Source organism: Morus notabilis, unplaced genomic scaffold (genome assembly GCF_000414095.1).
Source record: "Morus notabilis unplaced genomic scaffold, ASM41409v2 Scaffold397, whole genome shotgun sequence".
Classification (NCBI taxonomy): Eukaryota; Viridiplantae; Streptophyta; class Magnoliopsida; order Rosales; family Moraceae; genus Morus; species Morus notabilis.
In genome coordinates, this window is record NW_010363944.1 from 175123 (window position 1) to 183847 (window position 8725).

Consider the following 8725-nt stretch of genomic DNA (forward strand, 5'->3'; position numbering starts at 1 on the left):
TAGGAACTGTCATTTCACTACCGGTTACGAAGAATCATCAAAACTTTAAAAGGCACATATACAGTGTCCCACCACATGAAAGATGAAACAAATCAAAACTTTAAAAGGCTAAAAAACTTGTAAATGAAACTACTAACAGACAAACTAATATAATCTAAAGCTAACTTCTTAACAACTCAAAAATCACCTACTCTGTCATAGATCATCTGTTGTCACGTAATGGTCATTTTTTCAAGAAAATATAGATTAAGGGTTATTAGACAACTTACCAGGATGTATATTCTTACAAAAATCTTGTCAGAATTGTTGTATTTGAAAAAGTCATGGAATTCCATCACAAAGAGATTACCAATTACCTCAATATCACAAATGAAGAATGTGACATGAATTTTCATCTAGTCAACTGCCATAAGTAGTTGTACAAGTGAATCGTAGAGTTTTGAAAGCAAATAATATTAGAAAAAAACTTCTGGCGAAGAAGATGAATACCTCATACGAACTTCCAAAGGAAAAAACTTTGGCAAAAACTCATGATTGTCTATCAAAAGCAAAAAAAAAAAAAAAAAAACACCAGCAACAACAACAATAACAACGACAGGCCATACAATTTATCAAAACATGCACCAAAGGCAACAAGGAAAAAAAAAAAGATTGTCCAGCAAAGAGACTCACCCAAATGAAGAACTAATAACCTGCATCAAAGGCAACAACAAAAAAAAAAACCCCACAAATGACTGAAATCCAAAAAAAATAAAGGCATTTTCTTCTTTATTTTACCTACATCAAGGAGAAATGAAAATGGAAGAAATGAGCAAGAACTCTAAAAAAGAGAAGAAGAGCGCTTTTTAACCTGCATCAAAGGCAACAAAAAAAAAACCAAAAATGACCGAAACTCAAAAAGAAAAAAAGAGGCATTTTTTTTTCTTTATTTTACCTACAACAAAGAGGAAATGAAAATGTAAGAAATGATTGAAAACCCAGAAAAGAGAAGAAATGCGCTTTTATGGGGGGCGCAAAGACTCACAACAATTTCTTAAGTTAATGGCCTCCTCTCAGAAGCTCTCATCCATATACACGTGAAACAATTATGACTTGCTATTAGCAAGGGGGCAAAAATAAATAAATAATAAAAATAAAAAAGCCAGAGAGATTATGATCTGCCTCATATTAAAAAAAATAAAGTCATAGGTGACCAAAGACTCACATCCCCAACAATTTTCCTTCATTAAAGGCTTCTTGTCACAAACCCACATCAGGCTTTCCTACAAATTCTAAGAGGATGAGGCAGATAGAGAGGAAGAAGAAAAGGAACGACAAAAAGAAAGACAAAAATAAACATCGGAAGAGAGAGAAAAACAAAGAAAAAGCAAACAAAAAAAGGCCGTGAAACGCCAACAAAATGTTTTGCAAATTCCTACTCAAAGTGTAAAACTTTTCGTAACAAAGACAGAAGAATGGAAGACAATATAAGTAAACGAAGAGTTTGAATAGTAAAACTTGAGATGAGCTACAGTAAACAAAGTGTGCCTTCTAATATAGTGATAGATAGATTATTATTATAGATCTACCAATTTCTCTCTTCATCTCAGCAACTTTAGAAGCTACAGCTAGACCAACATTTGTTCTTCTTACCTTTTCTACTCGTCCCTCCCACCCTCCTCTCTCATTTCTATTTTTCTTTTATGTATCGCTCTGCACTCTCTTGGATTATCAATATTCAAATCAGTACCAATGTTTTTCACATTGGGAGCTATATCATTTATCTTCTTTTTTCTGCATATCCCTTATCCATTTTGATAGGCTTTAGAAATCAGTACCAATGTTTTTCATATTAAGAGCTATATCTTTTTATCTTCTTTTTTCTGCATATCCCTTATCCATTTTGATAGGCTTTAGAAAGACAGGGGAGAAAACACAAGAACTCACCCTTCATGAACCCTGTATAAATACGGCTTTAAGTGTAATTGTCTGAGCAGTTTTGACATCAAATGCCCCATACGCATCTATCCAAAGGTCAATGACTTATTAGCCAAAAAATAAATGAACTTCCTTAAAAACACAATTAATCATAGAAAAATAAATATCAATCCCATGTGAGAATACTTTCAAGAATGCATAAGAAAATTAAGACTACATCATCCCTTTTCCTCAGCTCATCATGATAAACATAAGGAAAATAATTGACGAAAACAAAAAGAAAAAGAAAGAAGTAGTTAGTTTAAAACAAATGGGCAGAAAAACTTCGATGGAGCTTTATTTATAGTCTTCAGTTGTCATTAGAATTAAAAAAAAGGGAACAAAAACAAAACAAACAAACAAAAAGAGCATAGAGATATTATCTCGTAGACAGAATGAAAATCTCCTCGCCCAAGTTTGTCTTTGATGGCAAAATGTTCTGTAGTAGCTAATCCAAATCTAAAAAGTTGAAGCTAAGGAAGAAGGAACCAAAAATGCGAATTGGTCAAAGTAATAATAATCAAAATCAGAAAAATCTAATGAGAGAAGTAGTTCCTTTTTCCTTTCGCACTTCCTTTTTTAATTAATTTCACAACCAATACCTCCATCAAACCAAGGAAACAGAGGCATCCTAAATAAACAAAGAAAATATATATTACAGCTTTAACATTAATAGGAGAACCTCAAAGAAAAACTATATTACAGCTGGTGCATGCTTTCTTGTGTGGATTTGGCGCTTGCTTTTGCTCTCTTGCCAGTTTATGCATAATTCTATCTCTGTATTAGTTATCTAAAATCAAAGATTCAACATCAAATTCTAAGTATACCTATACACATAAGACTCTCCTTGGAGGCCAATTTTTGACAACAAATTAAACCAAATTAAATTAGGAAACAACCAACAAGATGACCTCGAAAGAAGAAAACTTGATTCGTGGGGGAAACCCAAGAACAACAACGACAACAACTATATTAGTTGCATACATAAACATGGAACATAACAAGTAAAATACAAAACCACCTGCAAAGTGCAAAATGTCCTCCAAAGAACAAAATTAATTGATTATAGGTGTAACGATGACAACATATCTATAAGTTGTATGCACGAACAATTATTAGAGAATGCCACCAACAATTAACGATAGATCTATCACATGCCCCTCAATTTATGAGTCACCAAGATATATCAATTAATTTATTATTGAATGAAAGAAATAGTTAACTACAAATAGACATATAGTGATTGTATCTTCACTTTTTGATGATTGATAATTTTACAGAGAGTTAAAGTAACATAGAAATGGGAAACAGAGAGCGAGCGAGAAGAAAGAAACGAGGATATCGGTGAAGAAATTAAAAAAAAATGAAGAAATGAAGAAATGAAGAAAGCAAGAATGAGGACGACTCTTTGGTCGAGAAGGCAAGAAGAGGCTTTTCATTTTTTCAACCAAAATAAACAAAACCCCAAATTAGAAAAGAAATCATAAGATAAGGAGAGAAGAAAGAAGAAAAGTCATACAATTTTCAACAAAACGGAACTGTTGAAACCTGCCATACAATTTTCAACAAAAGGTGCTCCCACAAACTGGAAAATATCAAGCTGCAATAGAAAGTTGAACAAACCCAGTCATCTAATGAATAATTTTCATTTAAGAATCTGGTGAAACTCACTTCGTCATGAAGACCTTACCTGTGTTGCTTCTGTGTCTATAATTGAATCGAATGTGAAAGTTAGCCCATTGATTGTCAAATAAATTGGAAATTTTCTGACCTAATTTCTTCTTCATCCCTGTATTTGCGCGGTGGCCTCATTCACACTACTACCTAAAATCCCATAATAGGATTAGGAATTTTAGTAATAATGAAGATTCTGAGATTGAACATGCAAGGAAAAGAAAAGACACAAATGTGAAACTTCAATAAGTTTAGAATTTGGGGAAAAAACTTTAGAAGCTGACCATATAGCTATTTACAGGAAAATATGATAACTTTCCTTAATAAAACTCATTTTCCTTAGCAACACAAAATTCAACACATTTTTCTTTGTAGAACCTAAATATCCTTTTTGGATTCTAAAGATTTTTAGAAGAAAGAAATGTCAAATGGGATAATTGCATCAACGACATACAATTAGAAACCTTAAAAGAGTTAAATTATACAAACAATTTGAATAAATGGAAAAAAATCTAATAAACAAATCAAATCAAATCTTTAAAAGGCTAAGAAACTTGTAAATGAAACTACTAATAAACAAACTAAGATAATCTAAAGCCAACTGCTTAGCAACTCAAAAATCACCTACTCTATCATAGATTATATGTTGTCAAGTAATGGTCAAATTTTTCAAGAAAATCTAGATTACGGGGTATTGGATAACTTACCAAGATGTATATTCTTATAAAAATCTTGTCAGAATTAATGTATTTGAAAAAGGCATGGAATTCCATCACAAAAAGATTACCAAATACCTCAATATCACAAATGAAGAATGTGACATGCATTTTCATCTAGTCAACTGCCATAAGTAGTTGTACAAGCGAATCATAGAGTTTTTAGGCAAAAATACCAAGAGCCAGCCGTGATAACCTCATAATTTCACATAATTAAAACACAAAAACAAAATTAACTACTTCAAAGCTTAGAATTTGTCACATGCATATAAAATAAAAACAAGGTTTTGTAAGAGTAAAGAGATGAAAAGAAAACCTTTTCCAAGAAAAGTGAACAAATGGTAGGATTATCATAAGCTTATGATGAATCCTTCATACGAACTTTCAAAGGAACAACCTTTATCAAAAACTCATGATCGTCTATTAAAAAAACACAAAAAAAAAAAAAAAACAACAGCAACAACAACAATAACAACGACAGACCATACAATTTATCCAAACCTGCATCAAAGGCAACAAAAAAAAAAGATCGTCCAGCATAGAGAATCACCCAAATGAAGAATGACTAATAACCTGCATCAAAGGCAACAAAAAAAATAACCACAAATGACCAAACCCCAAAAAAAGATAGGCATTTCTATTTATTTATTTTACCTACATCAAAGAGGAAATGACAATGGAAGAAATGATCGAAAACCCTAAAAAAGAGAAGAAGAGCGCTTTTTAACAAGAAAAAACCCACAAACGACCAAAACCCAAAAAGGAGGCTTTTAAACATGCAAGTTCCTACTCGCGCACAAAACTTTTCGTTGATTCCCTCCTTAGAAAAGGATCGACAAATTTTAACAATACAAGAAAGGAAGTAAGACAAAATAAGTAAACGAAGAGTTTTGAATAATAAAACGTGAGAGGAGCTACATTAAACAGAAAGTGCTATCTAATATAGTTATAGATAATTAAATTATTATTATAGATCAACCAATTTTTTACTACTTTTTTTCCTTTGCTTTCCTTTTTCCCCCTCACACTCACTTGGTTTCATTCTTTTCAGCCTTGTCTTCTTCCATTTCATACTCTTTTTCTCTCTTTTCTTTACTTGTATTCTCACAGCGAAAAAAAAAGACAACTGTCAGTCTAATTCTAAGATCTCAGTAACTTTGGAAGCTACAGCTAGACCAACATTTGTTCTTCTTACCATCTTTACTCTTCCCTCCCTTCCTAACTCCCCCCACTCTCTCTCTTTTCTATTTTTTTTATTTTTCTTTTACGTATCTCTCTCTCTCTCTTTTTATCCCCTTTCATTCTTACCATTTTTTATTTTTTTCCTTTTTTTATTTTTTTCCCTCTTTTCCTTTAGTTTTTTTCTTTCTTTTTATTTTTCTTTTTGTTATCTCTTATTTTTCTTGTTGCTCTTCACTATTTTCTTTTCTTAGTATACACAATTGGTTCAAACTCATATAAGATGCAATAAGGAATAACAGCAAACCTTGTTTAGGTGACTTTTTTCACTACCAACAGTCGTCATAAATTTTATCTCATTACCACCAACTACAGAACATGCATTCGTGACAACATAAAGGAAGCTTATCAAAATCTGTGACAAAGAAGAGAAGCAAAATTTGAATGTGAGAGACAGCGAGACTACATCCAAAAAGTTTAATTTGATAGCTAAAAGAAATTAATAACACTTAAAAGCCTACAGTTGATATACATATAGTTGTAGAGGAATACTACAAGTCTACAATCACATAGTTTGGTTTTCACCAAATCCGTCATCACGCGTACCTTGTACAATGCTGAACGGGCAGCTTCTCCCTCTGTCTCTGCCTTCCTTTTAACATTTGCTGCAATCAAATTTTCTATTAAGATTCAAACCTTCTTGTTGTTACATTTCACGTTCCACTTTCTGGATCCATTTCTCAACCTATCCTAAACCATATACCACATTCTTTATACTATTTTTCAGTAACTATTGTGCAAAAGAACAAAGATAGACATATTCATCTCCGTTTAGCAACCCCTTTTTCAATAGCCCTTTTTATTCCACTGTCTACCAGTCAATATCCATTGTGCCACAAAAGCCAAATGATTATTCCCCTTTCACTATATCCTTTTTCTCCTTTCCACCCTTTTTTTCATTTCTAACTTTTTGTCCTTTTTGTTTCTTTTTTCTTTGCTTTCGTTGTGGCTTCAAGAACTGAGAACTTTTCTACAATAGAAGAAGGATATGTAAGTGTTAAACTTCTAGTTTCAAGTAGAGAAAAAACAAAAACAAAAACAAACAACGCATACCAGTTTATTGAGAGGAAAAAAAAAGAAAAAAAAAAGAGGAGAACAAAGGAATTAAATACAACGTTAGAATGCACATCGACACATTGGAGCACATAAACTTCATCTCAGTATCGCCAATAGCAGGGAATGCATTTCTCGTAGCATAAGAAAGTAAAATCTGTGCCGAGAAAGAAAGGACGCATAAACAAGCTATTAATAGAACATATATAAGGAAATGTGCTCAATAAAAAAAATTGTTCTCAATGTAACAGATGAAACTCAGATGCAACTGAGATAAAAAAAAAAAAGAAAAAAGAAAAAAGAAAAAAAAGGGTTCTCAATAAAAAGAAAAATCATTTATTGTTGTAAAATTTTGCTCATATGTTAAGCTGAAATATAGCTAGCCCTATAAGATGACCTTAATGTAACGGAAGACACTTAGATGTAACTGACTGAATGCATGATTCATTTTAGCACGTGAATGCTAAAATGAACAGTAGTGAGGATTTCCTTCATGATCGAACAGGTGTGAAGTAAGCTTATCTGCTTCAGAAATATGGAGTAGACGAGAAGTGTTATGATGATAAAATTTGTTACACAAAGCTACAAACAAGTGACGTAGAGCATAAAACATATAAAGAATAAACTGTACCACCCTCAAGAGGATCGTTTCTTCACCCCTTTATACAAATTTGAAAATTTCCAAAATGCTTGAATCTGCTCTAGTAATATTTTTGCACGATATGACCAATAGGAATTGAAATAGGAGAAAAAATAGAGAAGCTCCATTTGCCTGCCTCCACTATCGATAGGAGATTATGATTTCCTTAAATTTGAAACCAAAAGAGAAATCAAATAGAGAATTAATACAAGAATATTAAATTTTATAATATGCAACACACCGTCACCCACAAATAATACTCATACTACTCTTGTCATTGATCGTTTTCATTATTTGTTTTTTCTTTTTTTTTTTTAAAAAAGCATGCAGTCTCCCATAAAAATTTAAAAAGCAATTGCAGAGCATTGTTGTGACAGCAATAATAGTTCATACCTCTATCTCTTTCTAAATGCCCATGCACCTCGGAGGCAAGGCCTGTACAAAAGACGACTATTTATTTGGTAAACAAAACACACAAAAATAATGAGAAATAGAAAAACACAAAGCAACACTTAAGAGTTAATTCAATAAAAAAAAAAAAAAAGAACCGTAAATATTAGTTAAATATAAAACACTTAAAAATACCAACAAAGTAATAGTCAAGAATCAATTTGATAAAAGAGAAATGACATCAAGGCATGGCATAATACATCAAACTTTGCACCACACACTTTTTGACTGCAATAACATACCAATACTACCTCCATTAATTTTCAAGCCACCAGATTTTTTGTTCACATTTGTCACGCCCCTAAACCGGGGTTAGTGACGTGGAGGCTCGTTTAGAAACTTAAACCTGTTTGGGAAAGAGTGATTAGCAAAATAATTTAATTCCTTTCAAATCCAAAACATTCAGGTATTTCCAAACGAGCCCCTGCATTCAAGAGAAATTTAATTTCAAGAACAGTGGTGGAATTTCCAACCAAACCAGTTTTAAAACCACATCACTGGTATCATGTCAGGAATTCCCACAGGTGTTTAGCATACATGAATATAAACATAAGTAAATGTGACATCAACCACAATCTAGCAACATTTAAGTTTACAAACCATAATCTCTTATACATGCCTTGAAATAAAAGATAGGAGGGTTACAACTCTTTGCTTCCCGAGATCAAGTCCACACCACCGGTAATAGCTACCTATTCCGCACCACTCCTCGCGTCGCCTAGAGGGGTTTAATACATTTAAAAACAGAAAAAGGCGAGCGAAAGGCCCAGTAAGATATAAATTTTATAAAGCATTTAAAATAAAGATACTCACGGTCCGAAGATATACATCCGGAACCGATCATCCCTTTTTAGAAAAGGAAATACTCACAATAGAAAATATTTGTATAATGAAAGTGTGCAACTCATCATACCACTAAACAAGAAGCGGTAAAAATGTCTGTCTAAGAAAAGTGCAGAGCCATCATTCCACTAAACAAGAAGCGGATCCGTACGGG

The 8725-nt window shown here is 32.5% G+C and overlaps 1 long non-coding RNA gene across 2 annotated transcripts; it reads right to left on the minus strand.

Moving 5' to 3' along the window:
• Positions 1-3307: 3307 nt before the first annotated feature.
• Positions 3308-7706, minus strand: LOC112092961. Of its 2 annotated transcripts, XR_002902840.1 has the most exons (6): positions 7672-7706; positions 6132-6555; positions 5833-5940; positions 4848-4919; positions 3647-3780; positions 3308-3556 (listed from the first exon to the last, which is right to left on the minus strand). It is a non-coding gene; the product is annotated as an uncharacterized LOC112092961 (long non-coding RNA). The 2 variants fall into 2 exon arrangements; XR_002902839.1 differs by lacking the exon at positions 7672-7706 and having other exon boundaries at positions 6132-6626.
• Between the last annotated feature and the right edge of the window lie 1019 nt (positions 7707-8725).